Raw genomic sequence first — 25,030 nt, forward strand, 5'->3', positions numbered from 1 at the left:
CTGCGGGTCCTTGAGCAAGGCCCTTAACCCCCAGCTCCCTGGGCGCCCCAACAGGTGGCTGCCCTTCGCAGACAGCTTACTCTGCAAAGAGCAAGTTGAGGGAGGTGTAAAGACAATTTCCCCATGGGGATCAATAAAGTATCAATTATTGTTATTTTTATTACCTAATGTCATAAGCACCTGGACTCTTCTACCACAGAGCCATGCTGGTGTAATACACATAGGATGTGGTTTGGCATTGTCCTGCTGAAATACACAAGGCCTTCTCTGAAAAAGATGTTGTCTGGATGGTAGTATCCCTCAGCAACAATGTTGCCTTCCCAGATGTGCAAGCTACTACTGCATTAATGCATCCTCATACAATCACGGATGCTGGCTTTAGCCCGCAGGACGTGATTTCCAAAAAGAATTTGAAAGTTTGATTTGTCAGGCCACAGGACAATTTTCCATTTTGCCTCAATCCATCTTAAATGTGTTCAGGCCCATAAAATTCCCAACTACCTTGGAACCTTCGACTCTTGGCCCTGTTAGCGGCCTGAACACCAAGTCCACCAACTCCCACCCAGTGTACACCGATTGCTCTCCTGAACCACAGTTAGGTATGGCCAAAGGACTAAGGGCTGGTGGTGGTCCCTGTCGTGCTAGTGGTGGGTAACCAGGATGGCGATCTGTGTAGCAAGTGTGCGATTAAACCGCTCCACCAGCCTCAAAGTTGCATCCCTGGTCGCTAAGCAGCTCCTCTGGCACATTGAAATGGCAGAAAAACTCCTTGACAAACTTTTCAGTCGTGGTCACTGCGCTTTGACCTGGAACCATGTACGCCTTGGGCCACTTAGTAAAATACTCCATGGCTACAAGCACGTAGTAATTCCTGGAGTCGCTACGGGAAAACGGACCCAGCACGTCGACCCCCACAATTTCCCTCGGCATCAGACTGAGGAGGGCTTTGGGCGCCTTCCTCTCCAGCATGAAGGAGGTGCACCGTGGCCTCCTCATCGCTCTCGGCATTGTGCTGGGCTGCCAAGCTCACTGGCGACATGCTTAATAAGATACATACACTCACCTAAAGGATTATTAGGAACACCATACTAATACGGTGTTTGACCCCCTTTCGCCTTCAGAACTGCCTTAATTCTACGTGGCATTGATTCAACAAGGTGCTGAAAGCATTCTTTAGAAATGTTGGCCCATATTGATAGGATAGCATCTTGCAGTTGATGGACATTTGTGGGATGCACATCCAGGGCACGAAGCTCCCGTTCCACCACATCCCAAAGATGCTCTATTGGGTTGAGATCTGGTGACTGTGGGGGCCATTTTAGTACAGTGAACTCAAGCCTCAAGGTTGTGCGTGTTGTGGCTTCACAAATGCTTTGCTGCATACCTCGGTTGTAATGAGTGGTTATTTCAGTCAAAGTTGCTCTTCTATCAGCTTGAATCAGTCGGCCCATTCTCCTCTGACCTCTAGCATCAACAAGGCATTTTCGCCCACAGGACTGCCACATACTGGATGTTTTTCCCTTTGCACACCATTCTTTGTAAACCCTAGAAATGGTTGTGCGTGAAAATCCCAGTAACTGAGCAGATTGTGAAATACTCAGACCGGCCCGTCTGGCACCAACAACCATGCCACGCTCAAAATTGCTTAAATCACCTTTCTTTCCCATTCTGACATTCAGTTTGGAGTTCAGGAGATTGTCTTGACCAGGACCACACCCCTAAATGCATTGAAGCAACTGCCATGTGATTGGTTGATTAGATAATTGCATTAATGAGAAATTGAACAGGTGTTCCTAATAATCCTTTAGGTGAGTGTATAAGTACAGATGACGATTAACACTTATACTTAGTGCAACTGCCAGAGAGGTACCAGCAGCAGCACGGACAGGGGAAGTCACCAGTACACACATCAAACACCACTGGGGGGTGATCCTATCTCATTATGTTAAACCCCAGTGTGGTTTGTCATGATGAAACTGGAAGTTGGTGGCATGTCTCTGCGTCTATAAGAAGGCCAGCTCTGGGTCAGGGGCAGTGAGGAGCCGTCAGTGACATTGTGGCTGTAAATCCCTCAAACTATTAGGTAGGCAGAGTGTTAATCAGTCAGCTGTGTAGAGATGGTGAATATGGCAGGTTGGGTGTTTCTGTCTGCGGTCCTGCTGCTGAATGCTGTTGCAGGTAAGAACTTTTGTGGGTCTTAACCAGGTGATACTTTGCACTTCAGTTCCATTCTCTGCCAAACAGAACTTTTTTGGGGGGATTTTTCTTTATCCATTTAAGCATTTGAGTAGTGTAGTCAATGACAAAATTGTATAATTAAGCAAAGATACAGTAGTCCCCCTGTATCCACAGCTGATACCTTCCAAGACATACCGTGAATAGCCATAAGTGTGGATAATAGTGAAACATCCACAGGCCCATACATAGCGTGTTTTTCGTGTAGATGCATGTGGTAAAGTTGAATCGATCAATTACACACAGTAAGACATTATCAACAAAAATATTAATAATGAAGTACTTTGTACATTATAATACAATACTTTACTCTCTCGAATGAAAGGGATTCTGATGTTTTAGCCTAATTCTCAAGAGACGATATAGCAATGCAACAATATAATGTAGTGGAGACCAGGGATGATCATAACATGTGTTAGTTGTAACAAAGTGTATTTCTCAAATCAATAACGAGGTACAAATCACATTACACACTCTGCACATGCTCAGTTTAGTCTTTATTTCACATGAGAAGTAGGAGCAGCCTGTAACAAACACGCTCAGATTTGTAAGGAAAAAAGAAATTTCAGGTAAGAGAGTTTTTTTTTTGATCGCACTTCAATGTTATATCATGAAGATAATATACTTCAATAAATAAATTCAATACATTATTCAAACTTAAATCATTTTATGTAGTTTATGTAAATATCATTCATACTAGCTAAAATTGTTGCAAGGTAAACTTGTTCACAGCTACTACAGTCTGGGATAGTTCTAACGATATTTCTCCAACTGCCCACCAGGGTACTTCTCAAGCCTAGGAAACTTCTGAAAAGTGTGAAACATTTCCAAGTCAAAACTGGGTGAAATGCATAGACCAGGGGTGGGGAACCTGATCCATAGAGAACCAGTGTGGGTGCAGGTTTTTGGGATGACCTCCCAATCAGCCAATAGCAGTGGGTCCCTGAGAACCACTGCTGTATTATTGGCTGATTGAGTGATTCCAATAGTGACTAACATCTCTCTCTCTCTCTCACACACACACACACACACACACACGCACGCACACTATTATTCAGTCATTAAAACTGGTGCCCAGTTGCACATTTTGTTTGGTTTTATTATAATTGTTGATTTCAGTTGTGATTAACATATATACATTGTACACATACTGTATGCATACATGCCAAATTTTTTAAACAAAAAATAATTTAAAAATACTTTCAATAACTTGACATTTATAAGATTTGTACATTTGTGTTACAACTATCATTGACTATGGTGTAAATTGTAACATTTCACTTCTTGTGTTTGAGACTAAACCATTCATTGTCTGTTTGTGGTACAGATATGAAACCGTGCTGTTTAATAGAAGACACATGCAGGTAGTTTGTATCAAGTTTTGAACGTCAAAGTGTGTCAGCTTAGCCATTTCAAAACCTCTCCTGAAGTCACCCTTGAAATTTAGCAACTATCCAATACAGCCATTTATTATTGACTCGTCCACTAGCACAATTTATATGGCTAATCAATACCTCACTGACTTTTTAAACTAATTATTTAATTAATTGAGCTGGTGGTGAAATTCAGCAAATACTTGGATTGGCTGAGGTGCCCCTGAGGAGAGGTTTGGGAACTGAAGCGGTGTTCATCTAGCCATCCAACTAGATATCGGTGTTAGAAATTCTTGTTCTTTTGTTTTTTTATTTTGCTTTTGTTTTTCCTTTTTCCTGAGAAACAAACTACCCAGATAAATAGATTTTCTTTGATTGCCTAAGATTTTTGCACAATACTGCTCAAATTACAAAAATACATTGTATGGGTGAAGACAGAAATAAAAATTAACTATTAAAGTTTCATAAATATTTAAACTGCTTAATAACATAAAAATATATACACCGGTCACTATTAAATTTTGACAAATTCATGAGTATCATGGACTGAAAGGATTTTTGCATCACAGATAAATTTGCACTGTGTAAGGGTAATTTTCCAATACCACCTTTGATGAAAACAAATGTTTTGCAATCAATCACTTTGTATTGGAGTCCATACTTAATAAGCAATAACAGAATATTAAAATTTTGATATTGCCCGTCCTTGAAGTAACATCAGCTAGAAACACCTCATGTCAGGGTGGATCCAACAATATATTGTAACTACCTAATTATTTAAAGGTAGTTTGTGTCAGATTTTTCTAGCATTATCTTATTTTATTATCTTAATAATCATCCCCATACAAAACCAAAATTATACCTCATCCTGAACTTTACCCAATAATTAATCAAGCGATTGATTCCCTTTGTGCAACTGCCTAGTCCAGTGTTCGAAATCTGGGAGTAATATTTGATTCCTCTTTCAGTTGTGATTCGCATGTAAAATCAGTCTCACTTTCTTGTTTCTCTCAATTAAGGAACATTTCAAAATTGTTTCAACGGCTGAACTAGAAAAAAATTAATGCAGTTGTTTCATCGCGTTTGTGTAAGGAATAATTGACGACGGGCCGTTGAATTATTAGAAAATAATGCACACCCGAGGTGGTGATGCGAACGACGGCTGATATGCGTGTGCTTATTAGAACACGCTGCATTTTATATCGCTTGTAAGCGCGAAAGATATGGTTTATCTAAGCCGGTAAACAAGGCATTACAATAATTTATACTACGGGACCGTTGAATGCTTGAATCTGATTGGCTGACGAACGTTCTGAGGTGTGCAATTATTTTCAGGGAAACGCACGGCGAACGTAGTTCCAGGCAGCTCTCTTGACCGCATTACAGTTCCATATCACTTCGCATAGTTAACTGTAATAACGGGAATTAGCATACAGTACCTATACAGCACACAGGACTAACAAAAACAACAACATGACAGACGATTTTTCGAAAGTAAATTTTAATATTTACGGTGAATATGAAACTTTCAACAACTGGGCTGCAGCAGTATTAGACAGTCCAGATGAAAAACAACATAAACGGAAGCGGACATCAAAGGCAGCCGGCAACAACAAAAGACATAAAACGATCAGCGAAGAACAGCTAGACATACTCGAGGGAGAAAAACACGAAGAAAACACCAAAAAAACAACAGCTAATGACGTTTTGGAACTAGCAAAAGAGTCGTTGGATGAGATGCAGAAGAAATAATCCTACTCACAATAGCGATTTAAGTAGAAAAACCGGACGAATCCCTTGAAATATATCATCTGATCGATGTCTTGAGGTGTGGCAACCGTAGTATAAGCGGAATAATTGACTCCGGACCGTTGAATTATTAGAAAAATAATGCACACCCGAGGTATAACGGCCACTCCGCTTCGCGTCGTTCGCATCACCACCTCGGGTGTGCATTATTTTTCTAATAATTCAACGGCCCGTCGTCAATTATTCCTTACTGTACATAACTGACATGAATGCTCTAATAGTACACATAAGTTAGTGGTTTAATTATTGTTAGTTACTGTAATGTTGTGCTGTTTTATTAGGTTAATCGTCCAGTCTGTGAAGAAGGCATTCAAGTAAGAATTGGATTGTAGTACGACTCATTTCCTGGCGCGTACAATTTATATTAGGTCAGCGTTCACGGTTCGACTTCTCATATTCAGATCGAGTTCTAGATCAAACTGATTTGTTCGACTTTCAAGAAATTCGAGTTCTAGTGAGTTCAAGAACCGAGGTACCACTGTATTTCTAAATCTCTGAACCCTGCTCCGCTCCTTCCACTCCATCTTTATTCAACAGTCCATCTTATATCTTTCTTCCATATCATATACAGTACACCTCCTGCTGCCATTTTTCCAGAACAACCTAACACCCCTCTTGTAATGCAGTGCAAATGGACTTCATATGACATACATTTATCTTTTTGAAGCCGATTTAGAGGATCCAAAGACACTGCAGCAACTCAACATTCCACTTGGCAACTGCAAGTTGAAGAGATTAATTTGTGCTGGTAAACCTGGAAAACTTTTTTATAAGGTAAGATTAAGAAAATGTAGCTTGTCCTAATACTGTATCCATGCAATCCTCATGTAGAATGCAATGAACTATAAGCCAGAATAGAACAAGTAGCAGTTCTAGCTGTTTATAACACTGGAAGGAGAACAAATGTATAAGCAGTGTGTGTGCTTGTGTTTACAGGGAGACTCAGGTGGGCCTCTGATGTGTTACCTTAGAAAGAGCTGGATTCAGGCTGGAATTGCGAACTTTGTAACAGATTGCAATGCGAAAGTCTTCCCAGCATACTTTGCCAATGTCCCCGACTACCTAACTTTTATCAACAAACATACCCTTCCCTCCACACAAGAATACTGAAACCTAAAACCATACCTGCCTAGTGCTAATGATTTTGAATGCCTGCACATATACCACCATCTTTTTCCTCAACTCCATTTCTTGAATTCATCATTTCATTTTTTCTGTCCAGTTCTAATCTCTAACCCTTCCTACTTTCACTGTCAATTGCAAATGACAGAAAACACTTTGCTATCATCAGGAAAAAAAATAATAAAAAAATAAGCATTTTATCCAATGTGTTCTCTAATCTTTCAGGGGGAAGTGTATTGCTTTGTGTGTTAATGTGCATTGCGCTAACAGTGAAAACAAGGATCTTAATTTCATATTAACATTCATCCTTGGAACTTCAAAAGCACAAATATCATGTTACACTTTATTGCCGTACAGTCTGTATACACATTTACAATCACATTCACCCAGAACCACGGTGTGGCAACAGGAAGTGACAAAGGGAGGGATTGGCATTAGTTACAAAAGTGCAGAAGCTCAAGCTAGTACAAGTACTGAACTTAAAGGGACCCTGTGTCACGTATAGGCAAGCAGGCGAGTAAGCCGGGAACACTCAAAAAAGGGGGTTTATTCCGGGCAGACAAACAGCAAACACCATGACAATACAATGACAGATCTGGGGAATACTGACTGAGACACAAATACACAAGACAGGTTGAACTTAACAAGCCACAGGTGACCACAAGCAGGAATAAACACTAGGTAATGAGGTGGGCGTGACACCCTGTTATGCTTTTCTGGGTTTTTCCTTTTCTATTACCATGTTATATAGCTTTATATGCATGTAAACAGTCTGCAAAGTCTCAAGGCCCAAAGTATACGCCAAAGTTAGGAACTCTCACAACAAAAACCACTCTTCTCTAATCTAACTGAAATGCCTCGTTGAAATTCCAGCCCTTCTTCCATGACATGGTTAGGTCACCTCGTAGCACAATCCTTATTGGCCATAATACCTGCATGCAGACTGTAAACCATAACGGGGAAATTCACATACATACAAAATACAAGCAGTCGCGTCTCTGGCACAGAACACCTGGTGGGGCATAATGAACACACAATAAAATAACAGGCATAGTACTTGCTCAATGAATCCTAATACAAAGGCTCCTCATCAATTAAATTACAAACAGGCATTAATGTAACGGGCAGGAGTAAGTGGAAGTGGAGACAGATATGAATGACAAATCAATAGCAGCATTTGAGCTCACAGAACTGGTGTTACCCTATTATACCACATCGAATTACAAATCCAAGCGTCTTAAGCAGTAAATGATCACGGTTATAACACATCCAAAGCAAAATTTCAGAGCAGGGAAACCCATTGAAAAGTTGCACGACGATCTTTTATCTGGGCAAACTTTTAATCTCTACTTCTTGCTCCAATGGCAAGCTGTTAAAAATGTAACTTTTAATAATTTGTTGATGTGCCTATGATGTGCCTCATATCACAGCTAGCTGTTGGTTGAAGACCAATGACAACGTCTTGACATACATGAAGTCGATTAGCATATTTTATTGGCTGCTATCAGCCACAGCTCATTATTGACGGAGCGTTGAATATGCGCACACAGATTTCAGCTGCCCGCTTGCTTAAACAAATGCTTACCGGTCAGCCCCATGTGCACTCAAGTAGGGTCCTGACTTTGATGCAACAGATATTGCAAAACATTTGGAATAAATGACAGTCCTACCCTTGTCATATGTAATAAAATGCACAACAATGTTAGTTAGTTGTGAAGAAAAATACGTGTTGTTGGATTGAATTACTGATCATGAATGCTGCTCAACAGCGACATCTGGTGGGGCCTGGGCAGGGAAGATGAGCACAATAGGGCCCCTTTAAGACTGCATAAGCATAGTGCCTAAATTTCCCTAGGGATTGATCAGTCTGTCTATAACTCAATATGTAAATCTATCTGTATAATCAAGGATGGACATCAGTGGCATCTGTACGCCAAATACGCACATTGCGTACGCAAGCAGCAGCACAAGATGGCCATGGTTGCCAAGTCCACCACTTATAAGCCACTTCTGACTTCTGCTGGCCCCTCGAGGATGGGCTCCCCCTTTGAGTCTGGTCCCTCTCAAGATTTCTTCCTTCTAGGGAGTTTTTCCTTGCTACTGTCGCCTATGGCTTACTCACTGGGGGCTTTGGGTGGGGATGCTGTAAAGCGCTTTGAGACAATTTAATGTTGTGATAACACGCTATACAAAAATAAATTTGTTTGTTGTTGTTTGTTTGTTTTTCTGTAAAATCACTTCAGTAAATTGCAATCTTGGCCTGCTGGTTCAAGCTCAGGATTATTGTCTGTGTAGATTGTGAAGTAAGGAGCATAATCCATTTATGGGCGAGAAATTACAGTTTACCAGAGTTAAATTTTTCGGCAGCTGTGAGAATTCATGAGCCATACCCTATGACCCCGAGTTTGCCATTCTGACGCTGGTATAATACCACACCCAGTTCTTTGTCAGAGGCATCAGTTTGGAGTACAAAGGGCAGGTCAAAATTGGGATAAGCCACCATGGGAGGATTGGTCAGTACCACAATCAGTCTGCGAAGGATGGCTTGATGTTCTGTTGTCCACTGTACAGGTGTCCTCAAGGAAAGTTGCATAAGAGAGATATTATGTGGTACCTTGGGCGGGGCTTAAATGGGTATCCGTCTATGACGTCATAAGCGGTAGGGGGCATATCCCTTATTCTGATTGGTCGAGGGGTTATGTTCATATATGGTATCATACATGCTTATAACACGGTTGCGAATATGGGAATTATGTCCATATATGGCATCATACATGCTTATGCTACGTGATAAGGGGGGCCATATGGTAATTGGGTTGCCGTTAAACTTTAATAGAAAATAAATACATTACATGTATTTATTAATGTGTTATTTTTAATTACGTTTTAAGGAATAATAAAACATATACAGTAAAACCTCGGATTGCGAGTAGAATTCGTTCCAGAAACGTGCTTGTAATCCAAAGCACTTGTATATCAAAGCGAATTTTCCCATTAGAAATAATGGAAACTCAGATGATTCGTTCCACAACCCAAAAATATTCATATAAAATGGTTAATACAAAATATAAATTAAAAATACATAAAAGGGGTCCGGGAATGCAGCGGATGAGTGCAGACGTGTGTTCGTGAGCTCTCGGTAGTGGCACCTAGCATCTGCCTTCATCCTGATTTAACCTCTCATCAATTTAATTTGTTTGCAAGAGGCAAAGCTATTAAGATCACCTTTGTATGGCAAGGTATAACTTTCGACATAAAAAGCAAAAGAAAACCACAACTCAAACTCCACGACGCTTGCACGCGGTAACCGCAGGAAACATGGCAGACGGGGAAAAAGAAACATCCACCAGCAAACTTCTCCTTGCCATTCAAGAAACTAAAGACGACCTCACAAAGCATATTGACAAGAAAACAGCCGACATACAAACATCATTAACAAAAATCGAGTCTTCACTCTCTACGCTGGCTGAACAGGTTGAGGAGATACAGACACGAGTGAGTACAAATGAAGATAATATCAAAGATGCGAGCGACCGTGTTGGCGAAATGGAGAAATTGATAACATACCTCAAAGACAAAACTGACGACTTGGAAAACCGCAGCAGGAGGTCTAACATCAGGATAATAAACGTGCCAGAACGAGCTGAGGGTCGTGATGCTGTGGGATTCTTGGAAAAGTTTATACCGGAAATGCTGGGGAAGGATAACTTCACTTCACCCGTTACTTTGGAAAGAGCTCATCGCATCGGGAAGAAGATTGATAGACCGCGGACCATCATCGCCAAATTCCTGAACTTCAGAGATAAAGAAAAAACCCTTCGTCTGGCCAGAAGTAAAGGAGAGTTGACATACGAGAACAAAAGGATATCATTCTACCCGGATTACAGCGCAGACCTGCAGCGAAGGAGAGATGAGTTCCGTGACGTGAAGAGGGTATTGCGAGAGAAGGGAGTGGAATACGCGCTGATCTACCCAGCCCAGCTTCGCATCAAGTATCTGGAAACGGTTAAGTTTTTCTCCACCCCAGTAGAAGTGCAACGCTTTTTGAAAGACATTCCAAGTGAGTAATAAAATTAAACAAAGTGACAGCAGTACACAGTCCATCGTTATAAACGCTGATGAGAAGTGTTGTGATTCAGGCTACGACATATTAGTCGAATACGATCATCTTCAAATGTTTACAATAACGGAGACATTGGCTGATGATAAACTGTGGAACCTACGTGCAAATTAATCTACATGTTGTTAGGGTTTATATCAGAACCATAACTTGCATATTTCTGTCTTATTTCGACTATTGTGAAAATGCAAACATTCCTATACAAACTGTTATGAGTGCCCAGTGTTTAATTAACAGCAGTTGCTGGAGCCACACCTGTTGCTTAAGAGAGTTAACGTTTACCTACCTAATGTGTTCTAGTTACAAGGGTTTTATTAGGCGGGTTTTTACTTTAATGTTTTGGGGTTTTGTATGGTTTCTCACTAAAACTCAAATTTCTGCTTACTCACATAATCCAGATTATTCTCAGGTTCAGATTCAGATTATCCTTCTGAGACATCTACACAAAAAAATTATATTATGGGTAAACTAACATGTTTATCTTGGAATATAAGAGGGATCAACTCACCAATTAAAAGGAAGAAAATGTTGACTTATTTGAAAAGGCAAAAGGTAGACATTGCATTTATACAAGAGAGCCACCTCACTGACTCTGAGCATCTAAAACTGTGCAGAGACTGGGTGGGTAATGTTTTCTACTCCTCTTTCTCATCTAAAGCAAGAGGTGTTGCTTTGCTCATTAATAAGCACTTGAACTTTAAATTAAATTCGGTTGAAAAGGATCAAAACGGCAGATTCTTACTTGTAGATTGTGAAATAAATAGGAACAGGATATCCTTGGTGAATATATATGGGCCCAATTATGATGACCCGTTGTTCTTTAACAATCTGATTATGAAACTGGCTACAATTGGGGGTCAATGTGTTGTGGGAGGAGACTTCAATCTGGTTTTAAATCCTCTTTTGGATCGATCACTACCCAAAACATCTTTACTATCAAAGGCAGCAACAGCACTAAACCAGGGTTTGAAAGATATAGGCATAACTGACGTGTGGCGAAATCTTAATCCGAACCAGAGGGATTTCTCTTTCTTTTCACCTACCCATAATACACACTCTAGAATTGACATGTTCTTAATGCCACAAGGTATGATGGCCACAGTTATAGAATGCTCCTATCTACCAGCTACCTTCTCAGATCATAATCCCATAAAACTCTCATGGATGGCCGATATTCCGCAACCCACAACCCGCAGGTGGAGATTTAAAAATTATATGTTGAAAGATCCTGAGTTTATTTCATATATGACTACCAATATTGATATATTTCTTGATGCCAATGCAAACTCCTCCTCTCATGCCAACATTTGGGAAGCTCTTAAAGCCTACATGAGAGGCCATATTTTATCATACAGTGCCCACAAGGTAAAACAAATTAGAGAGAGACTTACCAATTTGGAAAGAGATATTAAAAAGCAGGAACAGGAATACATTGCCACCAAAAAGGAAGAACACCTTAACACACTAAAAAAAACAAGGATGCAGTATAATAATCTATGTACCAGCAAAGAGGAAGCAGCTATGGCCAGAACTAGATATCACTATTATGAATTCGGAAACAAAACAAGTAAACTCTTGGCATGGCAAATTAAAAAGGAAACATCTGATAAATTTATACACTCAATATTGACCGAGGACGGCAGACTCCTTGATAATTCACCATCCATTAATGCAGAATTCAAACTATTTTACGAAAATTTATATAAAACTGGGCAGGATGCTGAAAATATTGGAGCAAAAAGGTTCATGGATGGAATAACCCTTCCCAAATTACAAGATGAGGACAGGGATCTGCTAGACGCAGATATATCAGAAATGGAGGTATTCAAAGCCATTAATTCTTTGCAAAATAACAAGACTCCCGGGCCAGACGGCTTCCCTGTCGAGTATTATAAGGCCTTTTCAAAAAAATTATTAACCCCACTCGCGAACATGATTACAGAAGCTCTAGAAAATAAAAAATTACCAAACTCATTGGAAATTGCAACAATCACACTGCTTCCAAAACCGGGCAAGGACAAACAAAAATGTGACTCATACAGACCCCTCAGCCTCTTAAATGTTGATTATAAGATATTATCTAAATTAATTGCTCTAAGACTGGAAGATGTTATTCCAAAGATAATTCATGCTGATCAAACAGGCTTTATTAAAAACAGATACGGAGCAGACAATGTGCGGCGACTGCTACACATACTGAACACTGCTCAAAAAAATCAAAATCCTATGCTAATAATGTCTATGGACGCAAACAAAGCATTTGACAGGATTGAACCAAGCTTTTTATTTCGGACTCTAGAGGCTATGGGCTTTGGAGAGAAATTTACTCAATACGTTTGTCACGCTCGCCGGGGAGGCGAGCAGGGAAGCAGACGAAAGCAGCCGGACTGACGGGCAAACGGGGTTTATTCAAGGCAGACTGACGGACGAAGCACAACACATGACAATACAATGCCGGATCTGGCAGACATGGGGAGACGCGGACTGATATGCACAAAACTTGATAAATGGAACAGGCAACAGGTGAGAACCATCAGGGCTGAACACGAGGTAATGAGGGGGGCGTGGCACACATCGGGATCGTACGGAGCGGGATATGACAGAACCCCCCCCCAAAGGCGCGCACACCGGGCGCGCCAGAGGAGAGGCGACGGACGAGACGAACCGGGAAAACAGGACCTGGAAAACAAAACAGAACATCAACCAAAACCAGGGAACAGAACGGAGACACAGAACAAGAACAGGGACGAGACGAAAGACAAGAGGCGACACAGAACAGGGAAGGCGGACAGACAAACCAGGAAGGGAGACACAGAAGGAGAGACAGGCGGAACAAAAGGGCCAGGAGTGAACGGAGGAGACAGAGAGGGACGAGGAGCAGAGACAGGCGGGACCAACGGAAAGGGAGGAGGAACAAGGGGAGCACGAGGGAGCCCAGGCGGGCGACAGGCAGCAGCCGGAGGGGCCGCAGGGGAGAGGGAGGAGGGAGCAGGAGGGGACCACCCAGGGGCCAAGGGAACGGGACGAGGGAGTGACAGAGGGGACACGGAGGGAGCAGGAGGGAACCCCAGTGAAGGCGGGCAGGAGGGGGAAGCCGCGGCAGGCGGAGGCGCAGCCGGAGCCGGCGAAGGCGCCGTCCGACGCACAGCCGGAGCAGGGGGGCCCGGAGGCGACCGACATGGAGCCGGAGGAGGGACCGAGGACCGGCACCGAGGATCCAGGGGAGGACCCGACGGCGACCGCCGACCCCGAGCCGGAGGACCCGCAGGCGGCCCCGGAGCCCCAGCCAAGGCGAGCGAGGGCGAGCCAGGGGGCAGGGCGGGCGGGAACCGGGCCCCACGCCTATGGCCCCGTCCCTTTCGGGACACTGACAGGCGGGGTCCTAAGGGGCGTCGGCTTTGCCGGGGTAAGGGTGAGGGAGTCAAGGCCTTCACAGAGGCAACAGGCAGGGCAGTCAGAGCCGCGGGCGTGGCCGCAGGCGGGACAGTCAGAGCCGTTGGCGTGGCCGCAGGCGGGGCAGCCGGAGCGGCGGCCTCAGGCGGGGCCGCGGGCAGAGCGGCGGCCTCAGGCGGGGCAGCCGGAGCGGCGGCCTCAGGCGGGGCAGCCGGAGCGGCGGCCTCCGGCGGGGCAGCCGGAGCGGCGGCCTCCGGCGGGGCAGCCGGAGCGGCGGGAGGAGCCGGCTGGACAGGCGAGCAGGGCTGGGCCGGCTGGACAGGCGAGCAGGGCTGGCCGGACAGGACAGGCGAGACGGGCAAGTCAGGTACGTGACCCGCAGGGGGTGCTGCAGGCAGAGCAGGGACCGCTGTAGGCTCCTCGGGCATACGGTCAGCAGGGGGCGCCTCAGCGGGCGCCACCAGCACGCGACCAGCAGGAAGTGCCGCAGCGGGCGTACGGTCAGCAGGGGGCGCCTCGGCGGGCGCCGCCAGCACGCGACCAGCAGGGGGCGCTGCAGGCAGAGCAGGGGCCACTGCAGGCGCCTCGGCGGGCGCCACCAGCACGCGGCCAACAGGGGGCGCCTCGGCGGGCGCCGCCAGCACGTGGCCAACAGGGGGCGCAACCGCGGCCGCCTCAGGCAGTGTAGGCGCCGGCAGGACAGGCAAGACGGGCAGTTCAGGTGCCGGCTGGACAGGCAGTTCAGGTGCCGGCAGGACAGGCAGTTCAGGTGCCGGCAGGACAGGCAGTTCAGGTGCCGGCAGGACAGGCGAGACAGGCAGTTCCAATGCCGGCAGGACGGGCGCCGCCATCCCGTGGTCAGCAGGGGGCGTCTTGGCGGGCGTCGCCACCCCGCGGCCAGCAGGGGGCGCCTCGGTGGGCGCCGCCAGCACGCGGCCAGCAGGGGGCGCCTCGGCGGGCGCCACCAGCACGCGGCCAGCAGGGGGCGCCTCGGCGGGTGCCACCAGCACGCGGCCAGCAGGGGGCGCCTCGGCGGGCGCAGCCTCCACGCGACCAGCCACCGGGACTGCAGGCAACGCAGGCAGGACAGGCGGGTCAGATGGGACAGGCGGGTCCGGCAGGACAGGCGAGACAGGCGGGTCAGGCAGGACAGGCGGTGCCGCGGGCAGAGCGGCGGCAGCTGCAGCCGGCAGCGCAGCCGCGGGCAGACCGGCTCTAGAGACCCGGGGAATGGCGTCTCTCACCGGGCTGATCCCTTTGCCGTGCAGGCGTTCCGGCCGGTACGGATACGCCTCCCGCGGTGGCGGCAGCTCACCCGGGACGCCGAGCAGGCGGGTAGCGGCGAAGTCATCCCAGGGCAGCGGTGAGCCATCATGCTCCCTGGCTAACTCCCAGACGGGGAGCAGAGTGCAAGCCCCCATGAAGAGCGACGGAGCCTCCTCCTGCTGCACTCTGGTCCGCCGCTTCTTGCCGCTGGCAGGCGAAAGCGGAGCCACCGCGAACGCTTCGTCCTGGCTCCGGGCGACGCGTTCGCCTCTCAGCCGTGCGAGGCGCTTGCTGAGACGGCGTAGGAGCTTGCGTGCCCGCTCGAGCGGGTACTGCTGTCCTGGCGGGCGCTCTTCTGCGAGGAGGTCCGCGCCCCGGGTGGCCAGCTCCAGGGCTACAGGATCCTCCAGTACTGTTGGTTGGGAGCGCCAGAACACGAAGTCTTGCAGGAGACCGAGCCGGTGGTGCTCGGTCTCCCGCGTCGTGTTGTCTCCGAGATCCGGCATTCTGTCACGCTCGCCGGGGAGGCGAGCAGGGAAGCAGACGAAAGCAGCCGGACTGACGGGCAAACGGGGTTTATTCAAGGCAGACTGACGGACGAAGCACAACACATGACAATACAATGCCGGATCTGGCAGACATGGGGAGACGCGGACTGATATGCACAAAACTTGATAAATGGAACAGGCAACAGGTGAGAACCATCAGGGCTGAACACGAGGTAATGAGGGGGGCGTGGCACACATCGGGATCGTACGGAGCGGGATATGACAACGTTAAGACACTTTTTAATGCCCCCAAAGCCAATATTTTAATAAATGACATTCTGTCTGACACTTTCTCACTATCCAGAGGGTGCAGGCAAGGCTGTCCAAGCTCCCCCCTGCTCTTTGCACTCGCTATCGAACCATTAGCCATCGCCATACGCTCTAACACCTCCGTGGCAGGAATTAAATTTGGCACAAATGAACATAAACTCTCTCTGTATGCAGATGATCTCTTATTATATATAACTGATCCACAAGCATCGGTTCCTTCTCTGTTGAAATGCCTCGAAGAATATAGTGCAGTTTCAGGATATACATTAAATTATGGTAAAAGTGAGATTTTACCACTGAATATACAGGACAATAATATTAGAGCACTCACTGGCCCATTAAAATGGTGCAACATTGGTTTCAAATATTTGGGTATACAAATTGGTAAATCAAATGAGCATATATTTAAACATAACTATACAAAGCTATTGGAACAAACTAATCTTAGCCTTCAAAGATGGATAGATCTTCCTCTGTCTCTCATAGGAAGAATTAATACTATTAAAATGAGCATTTTACCTAAGTTTACGTACTTATTTCAATGTCTTCCGATTCATGTTCCCAAAAGTTTTTTCAAAGAACTTAACAAACTTTTAACTCATTTTATATGGCAAAGAAAAAACCACAGGGTCAAACTCATCTCTCTACAGGCTCCATACTCAAGGGGAGGACTCAACTTACCAAATTTTAGGAATTATTACCTTGCTTCTCAGTACAGATCGATTTGGATCTGGCTGCATGCAGAGAACAGTGAAGTTAGATGGGTCCCAATAGAACAACATGAGATGAAATCCATGGCTTTAAAGGATATTCCATTCATAGGCACAAAAAAATGTTTAACTGCACTCACAAATAACTTAATAATATTGAATACATTTGCTGCTTGGCAAGAATCTCATTCACTTCTCGACACAAATATTTCTTTTCTTAGAAGAGCACCTTTGTGGGGTAATCCCGACCTCTCACACCATCTAGCTGACTCAGTGTTGCGGGGGTGGAAGGAAAGAGGAATCCACACAGTGGCTGACTTATACATTGATGATACTTTTGCTAACTTCCAACAACTAAATGAAAAATTCAACCTTCCCAAGGAAAGTTTCTTCAAATTCCTACAAATTAGAGACTGGGTTAAGGAGAAATCCAAAGAAACATTCCCATATATCCCGAAAGAAACTCCTCTTGAATTCCACCTATGTAATAATCTACACAGATTGACAAAAGGAATAATATCTTCTATATATGGTATCATCAATGGAAAGTTACCGATTTATGATAAAACATCTACAAAAGGGAAATGGGAGAAAGACCTAGACTGTACTTATGAGGAGGCAGATTGGTGTCATCTATTGGAACAAGCGCAGACTGTACTAACCTCCACAAAACATAGGCAAATTCAATTTAATATATTCCATAGGACATACTACACTCCTTACAGGTTACATAAAATTGACAGCAACATTTCTTCCAAATGTCAGAGATGTAAAATGACTGATGGTGATCTTATACACATGCTATGGAGTTGCCCAGTGATAGAAGACTTATGGAAACGTGTCATTGACTTAACATCAAGGGTAATAGGAAGTCAAATCGAAAAGGACCCAAAACTATGGATCCTGGGGGATACAAGCTCTATTACTGTGAATTACTACAAAAAATACTTTATCTTACTGGCGAGCACAGCAGTTAAAAAGTGTATTCTGATCAATTGGAAATCTGAAAATTCACCGCTAGTAAAGCATTGGATTAATGAGCTTGTATCTTACTGCACACCCGAAAAAATATTGTATAATGTGAGAGGGAAACATGCAGCCTTTAGAGAAATCTGGGGCCCTTTCATGGACATTTTGCCTTCTCTAGACTTGACCGCCCATGTCAGTATGAGCCCTCCTGGATCGACTTCAAATTAGCCCTCTGCAGATCTATCTTGTATAACTTCCTCATTGATGCATTTATTGTGAATGATGTGTAGATTCAAGTATGTGAGTATTCAGATGGATATATGTATAAGCTGTATAGACTACTTAGATATATAAATGAAAAGAAACTGACAACCATACAAGGGAAGAGGGTGGGGGGTGGGATGTTAAATGTTTGTGTAATATTTGTTTTTGTTTTGGTTGTTTACAACTTGAAAATGTTAATTCTTTGTACTTAGGATGTAAGTAATGTAACAAACTGTAGATCCTTTATACACTCTGTTTACATCTTGTAAGTAATTATGTTAATAAAAACAAATCTTTAAAAAAAAAATACATAAAACAAATTAACCTGCACTTTACCTTTGAAAAGAATCGTGGATGGTGTGAGGGAGACGAGAGAGAGGAGAAGAGGAGGGTTAAGAACAGTTGCATGTATAGCCATTTGACATTGTCAAGTCTTCACCCACAGTGGGACATCTCTCAATAGATCTCAATAGAACTCATATTTAAAATGCTCTCATATAAAAAGGATCTCAAATAAACATTATCGATGTTCTGTCTTGTGCATTATTTTACCTTTAAAGTAATTTGAGATTAAATGTTATTTTTTTTTGATGCCATCTACTGGTTAGAGGTGGTAGTTGTAGTATTGGAACCTTGCTAATGTGTCATATGTACAAGACTCATAGTTCTGAGCAAAAGCATTGCGACAGTCCACGCAGGGTGGTAATAATTCTCTTCACCACGAATTGGCTCTTGAAAGCATCGTCGGTATGTATGATTATTATTATGTATTGTAGTGAGATTAATGTTAATTTAGTAAGACTTTGAAAGAAGAAAGATATCTGTGTGTAATCTTACGTTATTATTTTTCCGTGGCAAAGCTAACTCGGCACTTAAGTTAATTAGGTAGTTTTTGTTGGATCCTATTTTGAATGTTTGTATTTGTTTTGTTAGTTTGACCCGTACCATAAAGAGCATCAGCACCATAAAGAGTGGACTAAACTTCAACTTGTTGTTCGTGTGGTTTGTTGAAGATGAGTTAACGAGTTGTCGACCCCGGCAAGGCGTTGGGGCAGGAAAGCACAATCGATGATGACAAGAAACATTTAACAATGTCCAGTATATAAAATAGCTATGTTAATCGTACCATACCCTATAATATTACAAGTAATATTACTATATTAAATAATATTATTATAGTAATATTACTATTTCCAGAGGCAAAGAAACCCTTTTTTTTAAACAAGATCCGATGTGATGCGTAGTTTTCCCTACCAACAAGCAACCTTCGACTTAAAGGCGATGATCCGACGTTTTGACGAGCAACGCTTTTCAGCACCGCGACGGTCCGACGTTTTCATGAATAAAACGCTATGCTTTGTAATGGAACGCGATCCAATTGCGACCATCCACCATTTACGCGACGTATTGCCTACGATCTGTGCTGACAGGGAAATAACACATTTTTGTTTGCCTATTTAACAAATATTTTTTAAGTTTTTATACCTTTAAACATTAACAAAAGCCGTTAATGTATTTTCTTTAAAATTTACAAGTTTATTTCTGTCTGTTTTTTTCGCGATAAGTTAGTGGACGACTAAGTTAGTGTGTTATGGGGGCTTGGATACACATATTGAATGCATTTGCTTAAAATAACACATTGACAAACATGACAAATGTTTTTTTTTTTATCCCTTAAATTATTAAAATAACTAAGGTATTATTCTACCAAAGTTTTAAAAATGTTTTTGAAGTATAGCTATACCGCTCACTATAGTTCCTATCCGGGAATACGGTGCCATCTCTGGATCGAACGCACTCCTTGCAGTGTCTTGTTTTATGAAATCTGCTTCCATATTGGAATCTTGAAGATGTTTTTGATGTATGTTGCTAAATGCCATTCGGTAGTTCCTACAGCTATTAAATGTAATTAAATAATGCGGTCCAACTCATTTAAAATAAACTAACAAAATACAACTAAATACCGCTTAGCGGCAAGACTGGAGATAAAGACGCCACAGCGGCGGGAGCAACAGGAAGGACGATCGGAACGGGTTTGACGTTCATGCGACGATTGGCTTCAGGAGCAATTCCCAGCTACGAGTACAACGGTGGAGGACTAGTGAGATCGTTCAACGCGCTCTAGTTCCTTCTGTTAATAAGTTTTACTTCTGGTGAACGTACGGATGCGAACTGGGTGGGTGTGTGCGTGCGAACCCCACCTATCGGTGTCCCGGATAAGGGAGAGGTCACAGACGTAGGGCCAGGTTCCTGCCCACCCTGCCCCCTGGGTCGTCCTTGCTTGCCTTAGCTGGGGCTCTGGGGGCGCCTGTGGGTCCTTCGGCTCCAGGTCGGCGGTCATCTGCGGGTCCCCCTCCGACGACTCGTCGGTCGCCTGCGGGTCCCCCTGCTCCAGCGCGTTGATGGATGGTGCCTTTGCCAGCTATGGCTGTGCCATCGCTTGCTGTGGCTCCCCCCCCCCCCCCTTGCCTTCACCGGTGCCCCCTCCAACTCCCTCCTCGTCCCCTTCGTCTGTCCCTCAGCTTGTCTCCTTGCCCCCTTCGTGGTCCCCTCCTGCTCCTGCCTTATTACCTACCCGTACTACCCCGATTGTGATCACCTGTTTCCTGTTATTTTTGGCTTGTCTTGTGTATTTAGTCCGCGTCTGAGTCCGTTTTCCCCAGATCCGTCATTGATGTTTGTCGCCGTCTGCCCTGTCTATACCCTAATAAAACCCTGCTTTCCTTCATCCTCGCCTGCCGGCCTCGTCCTTCCCCGCTAACTGCCTGTTCGCTACCCGTGGTCACAATAGGTTGTTTCCCAGATTGCTTTACGTATCAATTTTACTTAATTTTTGAATTGTTTAATAGAATGTTAATTTGTTTATGCAATGTTAATTTGATTTGCCCTTTCGGCCACCGTATAATACAATGTAATTTCTTTTTCATTATTTTTATATTCTGTCATAAGTATCCTATATCTGCAATTAGCGTGTGACAACTTTTTGCCAAACAAAAATTATTACGAACCATAAAAACGTTAGATTATTAATGTCTCTTGTGTATGGTCTGGTTGCGAAATCAGAAGCAGAGAAGAGGATGTTAGCAATATTATGTACAAGTCTGCATGTACAAGCCTTATAATTGAAAATGAAATTGATATACTAAATGAGTTTAATGATTATTTTTCACGGGTGTTCACAGTAGACTGAGTAGAGAACACAAGTAACTTACTGTACCACCAATTACTGTAGTACGAATACAACGTTGTCTATGACCAATATATGTATAACTGAGGCTGATGTGGTACTAAGCCTATAGCTAAACTCAAAATAAACAAATCGCAGGGTCCTGATGGCATCTTACCTATAGTTTTAAAAGAGATGAGGGATATTATTAGCCAACCTTTAACTTTAATATTCCAGAAATCGTTACCTGTGGGTGTGGTACCTTCAGATTGGAAGCATGCTAATATAACACCCATATTCAAAAAAGGGGATAGAAGTAATACAGCAAACTATAGGCCAATCAGTTTAACTAGCATTACTGGAAAAATAATGGAAGCTATAATCCAAGTGAAAATGGTAGATTACCTGGATGCAAATAACATTCTGAGGGATAGCCAACATGGATTTAGGAGAGGTACAGTAGATCCTGTTTAAGGAATCTACTTGAGTTCTTTGAGGAAGCTACAAGTGAAATTGATCACAGAAAGGCCTACGATGTGATCTACTTAGATTTCCAGAAGTCCTTTGATGTTGTACCCCACAAACGGCTCCTGCTAAAGCTCAAAGCTGCAGGGATTTTAGGAACTGTGGCAGCTTGGATTGAAAACTGGTTAACTGACAGGAAGCAGCGAGTAGTTATTAGAGACACAATGTCACAGTGGGCCTGTGTTCATAGTGGGGTAGCACAGGGTTCAATTTTAGGACTGTCACGTCCGATCCTCGTGTGTGCCACGCCCACCTCGTTACCTCCTGTTTCTGCCTGATTGTTCTCACCTGTTGCTCGTTACCCTCAGCTTATCTTGTGTATTTAGTCCACGTCTCGGTTAGTTTCCCCAGTTCTATCATTGATGTTGTCCAAAGTAGTGCCTGTTCCTGTCCTTGTCTGCCCATCTAAGACCAATAAACCCCAGTTATTGGACTTCCTGGCTCAGCTTGCCTGTTTCCTCGCTCGCCTGCACCGCTTAACATGACAGAATGATAGAACTCTACGAAAGCACAGCGCGGCAGACCGAGCTCCAGAGGCTCGGTCTGCTGCAAGAAGCCTTGTGCTGGCGTTCCCAACCTGAGGTGCTGGAGGATCCCATCGCCCTGGAACTGGCCACCAGGGACGCGGACCTCCTCACGTCAAGAAAAATCCTCTCTTGTTATAATACAATCCAGTGCCTTGTGTTATAACTGCACGTAATTTATTTGCAGATGATTATTATTCTCATCTTTAAATATTGACGTTTAGTCTCACATTCTGCTCCTCAAGATTTTACATTCATTTGTGCGCTATGTACTTTTTAAATCTGCTGCAGTATGTTTACTTTGCACGTGCAGTATGTTCCATGTGCACAGTATTTGTACCTTGTCTGTTTGGCATTATCTGCATTATTTGCATGTTAGGGGCAGTGTGTGGCTCAGTGGGCTAAGCCTGTGTGCCTGTAATCAGGAGGTCACTGGTTTAAACCCAGCCTCTGCAGGTCCTTGAGCCAGGCCCTTAACCCCCTGGGCCCTGCTATGGGTAGCAGCCCTTTGTGGACAGCTTACTCTACAAAGAGCAAGCTGAGGGAGGCATAAAGACAATTTCCCCACGGGGATCAATTGATTATTTGTATGCACCAGAATTTCCCCCAATCAATCAAAACCTAAATTGGGTCTTATATCATTTATAGACATTATTTGTTCCTAGGGGTGGGCGATATACCGTTAACTCGACTAACCGGTAGAAATTTGTCAACCGATAGAGATTTTGGTCTATCGTCTTAATCGTGATTGAGATCACGTGACGTTGCACGTTGGGTAACCACGCAATACACATTCACTTCGACAATGGAAGAAGACGGTGCAGCGGTGAGTTTGCTTACATGTGACGAAACCAACAAGGAGGAGATTGTAAAGAAAAAAGGTGCATCGTCTGTGGTGTGGAACAGAGCATGTGAGCGGAGCGTGAGCGAGGAGCGGAGCGGGCGGAATTTGGTCAGAGCGCGGAGCGGGTTTTCTAATTAAGACTGGAGCGATCGCTTTGTCTCGCTCCAATTTTGCTCCGATACCGCTCACACTACAATTCTGAGGCGTGCCCAAATCTACGCAGAATTCATCTGTACAATTATCAAGACTGTTACACAAATTGGCCGAGATGGAATTCGCAAAGTATTTCACAAAGGAAACTGATAAATCATACAAGTGTACTATTCTTATCAAACATATAGATGACAAGAATGTACAGCAAGAACAACAATGTGGTGAAACTGTTTCAGTGAGTAAAAGATTCACTTTGGAATCACTTTTCTCAGAAACATGAGTGTGCTACGCGAACAAGCGGAAGCCAGAGCAAAACGCGTGCAAGTTTTATATGGTTGTAACTTGTAGTCAAGTTACATATCAAGTCTATAAAGTATAAAAGCCTATAAAGTAAATATTGGTAATCAAATAAATTCGTTTTGTCATTCAAAGTAGGTTTAATAAGATTTTTTTTTTATTTCACGTAACGTAAAATTTTATTTTAGAGACGTGCTGCATCAACAGAAAAAAATTGAGGAATTTAAAACGTGTCTGTATATTCTTTAGGCTATTAAACCCACTGATTCCTTTATTTTTAAGCCTATTTTTGTGTGGAATGCCATTTCCAAACCTGTCCGTTGTTGCCGATAGGTTGCTTAAAAATAAATATTTTCTGTTCTGACTGGCAATGTTGCTGTTGCTCATATTTCTTTATGACATAAGGCTTCGGTTTAAGGTGACATTTGTTAGGCATGCAGATTATTTGTCCCTCTTTTAAATTGGAGCGAGCGTGGAGCGATTTGACTGGAGCGGGAGGACATTTTAGTGGAGCGAGGAGAGGTGTTGAGCGGAGCGGCATAGTGCGAATTAGAGCGGAGGAGCGGGCGGAGCCAACAGCCTCGTGAGCGAGGAGCGGAAATTCTCACCGCTCCGCTCCGCTCACATGCTCTGGTGTGGAATTGGTTTGAGTATAGGAAAAGTTTATACGAATGAGACGAACGTGATTTGCAAGGTATGCAAGAGCACTGTTTTAGCAAGCGGTGGAAACACGTCAAACCTTTTCTATCATCTCAAATCCAAGCATCCAAACGAATATGTCAAAAAATGCAGTACAATACATTGCAGTAAACAGTATGGTTGTTTTTTTTACTTAAAGTAAAAAGTTTTTTTAAATAAAATTACATTATATAAAACAGTTTCTTTGTGTTTGAATTTTTATTTATGCATTTCCAGATATAAATTGCTATATTGTGATATATATCGTTATCGAGGTAGAAAATTGCTTCTACCATGATAGAAGATTTTGGTTATATCGCCCACCCCTATTTGTTCCCATGGTTGTGTATTGATAAAACATAATTTCTGTATTTACATACCATCCGAGTACTGAGTGTGCATAGTAAGTAATTAGCTACTGAGGTTTGTGCATGTTGAGCAGGTTATAGGAATGGTTTAGTTTTAATTAATTTGTATAGAATAGAACAGTGCAGACAACAATCTTTGTCTATGTTAGCAATGTTAATATATGTATATGTAATCTATGTGTCTATGCATACTCTAGCTTTTTGATTTATGTTTATAACTGAATCTAAGCAAAACCTTGATATTACACCTACTATATGTCCCTCACTATATTTATGCCTAAATCACACTGTCTGCTAACCTGTTTCACTAATACAATTGGATTTCAAATAATAATGATCGCCAAACTACTCACTCAAACCAACAAGCCCCGATTTTTTCAATAGTTTTTTTCTCTT

The 25,030-nt window shown here is 43.6% G+C and overlaps 2 long non-coding RNA genes across 2 annotated transcripts in view; both read left to right on the top strand.

Annotated features, from left to right (window-relative positions):
* The first annotated feature begins 2,018 nt into the window (after nucleotides 1–2,018).
* The window catches only part of LOC111838674 (uncharacterized), a 106,092-nt gene continuing 83,080 nt past the window's right edge, over nucleotides 2,019–25,030 (top strand). The window contains exon 1 of the long non-coding RNA XR_011983503.1: nucleotides 2,019–2,178. This is a non-coding gene — a long non-coding RNA (uncharacterized lncRNA). The remainder of the gene's footprint in view (nucleotides 2,179–25,030) is intronic.
* Nucleotides 4,875–6,739, top strand: LOC111855622 (uncharacterized). Its single transcript, XR_011983528.1, has 3 exons — nucleotides 4,875–5,436; nucleotides 6,085–6,191; nucleotides 6,354–6,739. It is a non-coding gene; the product is annotated as an uncharacterized lncRNA (long non-coding RNA).

This window comes from Paramormyrops kingsleyae, chromosome 18 (assembly GCF_048594095.1).
Source record: "Paramormyrops kingsleyae isolate MSU_618 chromosome 18, PKINGS_0.4, whole genome shotgun sequence".
Lineage (NCBI taxonomy): Eukaryota > Metazoa > Chordata > Actinopteri > Osteoglossiformes > Mormyridae > Paramormyrops > Paramormyrops kingsleyae.